The 1,743-nt window shown below is 36.8% G+C and overlaps 1 protein-coding gene across 1 annotated transcript in view; it reads right to left on the bottom strand.

The window, feature by feature from the left end:
- PLXDC2 (plexin domain containing 2) overlaps positions 1-1,467 on the bottom strand; it is a 61,383-nt gene extending 59,916 nt beyond the window's left edge. Inside the window, exon 1 of the mRNA XM_012644259.1 lies at positions 1,419-1,467. The gene's annotated coding sequence lies outside the window, so the exon portion shown is untranslated. The remainder of the gene's footprint in view (positions 1-1,418) is intronic.
- Positions 1,468-1,743: the final 276 nt, after the last annotated feature.

Genomic DNA, 1,743 nt, shown 5'->3' with positions numbered 1-1,743 from the left:
AGAGAAAGAATTGCTCAACATAAAGCTAATAATGTTGATGATTTAATTACAGAATAAAAAGGTAACACAGGATATTACAGAATTCACAAGGTTCTGAGCTCCTTAAGAGGAGGAGGTAATTTTTCATCTTTGTGCTTTTAGTGGTTAGCACAATCTACAGAATATGGTGAATTCTCCACATGTATACCTAAGAGGGCTTATGGTATGACGGATTTGTCTCTCTCTCCTATAATTCATAGTGACCCCACACCGAAGCAAGAAAATTAAAATGTCTGAATTCCATCTTCAATCTTTACGCATATATAGTATTCATTTTCAACATTTTTTATTGAGGAACTGCGATTACATAAAAGAAAAAAATTACCAGAAAACACAACTATGGCTCCACAAATACATATTCTTTTTGAACTATGTTATTAGATAAGTGAAATGAGATAGATGGATTAATATACATCACTATAATTCCCCCAAATGAATGTTGAAACGTTGCTTAAAGCTGCATAGGCAATACTATATTTAAAGTTCAAGAATGTTCTTAAACGTGTATTTCTCGACATCGTTATGAGACATCCCTCCCAAAAAATGCATTTTTAAAAAAGCTCCTAGTAACCATTGATCTCCTAATAGTTTTTAAAACAGCATTTTGGCATAATTTGCTTTGCTGAATGAGAAAACTTGTGTAATTGTTAAGAATTTTTTATTCAAAATTCATACCCTAAAATTTAATGAAGAGAGAAGAAATACTCTTTATGAACCTTATAGGATATCTTTATATGACCTGAAATGACAGTGTAAATGCAATTCACTGGAAAACGTTTAAACAGATTAAAATTGTTTCTGCAATTGTACGCAATTGCTTGAATCACTTCATTGCATCCTTGTCTCCATCATGTTCCCCTCGGAGTTAGTTGTACCATTTCTCTATGTCAGCTATGTTATACCATTTCTCACTTACTATAGCCCACCAGTTTGCTGTAACCAGTCATTTCCCCCATACCATTGGTCTTGTTATTTGAGCTACGAAATGGAACAATGGCTTCCTAGATCTTAGAAAAGTAGCAAGTGTGTAAGAGAACTGCCCTTTGCTCTTACAGATTCAAATCCTGGCTCTACTATTCCCTAGCCACTTACCTAACCATCTAAACACCTGCATTCCACCCCTCCTCACCACCGTCACCCCACCCTCTTCTCTTCTTGGTAATATGAGGGTATTAACAGTGCCTGACTCATAGACTGGATGTGAGAATAAATTGAGGTAATACATATAAACAGTTAAGCCCGATATCTGGCACATATTAGGGGTTCAATAACTGCTGGCTATTTTTTGTTAAATTAGACACGATTTCCATTACGTTGTAGCAACTATATATGTGATGGCTTGGCCCCAGGAATTTTGTCATAATAAAACACAGGTGTACCTCTTCAGGGCATCCACTGTCCACCCAGTCCTGCCGATGGCGATCAAATCCACTGGAACATCTTCAAAGAAGACCACATTGCAGTGCAGAAAAGAAAAGTATGAGATGCAGGAGCAGGGGCAGAAATGAAAAGAAAAAGATTGGTAAATGGTTAATTCTCACGTGCTCAGTTTAGCACAACATAAACTTTCTTGTACAGAACTGGTAACTGGAGAAGCAGTGAAACATTTAGAGTGTCACTAGGTTATCACTCACTGCTTAGGTTGTCACACTATCAGCATCACACATGGCAACAAATCACTCTGCTCAGGCAGACTACACTGTA

Source organism: Propithecus coquereli, unplaced genomic scaffold (assembly GCF_000956105.1).
Source record: "Propithecus coquereli isolate 6110/MARCELLA unplaced genomic scaffold, Pcoq_1.0 Scaffold103, whole genome shotgun sequence".
Taxonomy (NCBI): domain Eukaryota; kingdom Metazoa; phylum Chordata; class Mammalia; order Primates; family Indriidae; genus Propithecus; species Propithecus coquereli.
This window is presented reverse-complemented; position numbering and strand designations above follow the sequence as displayed.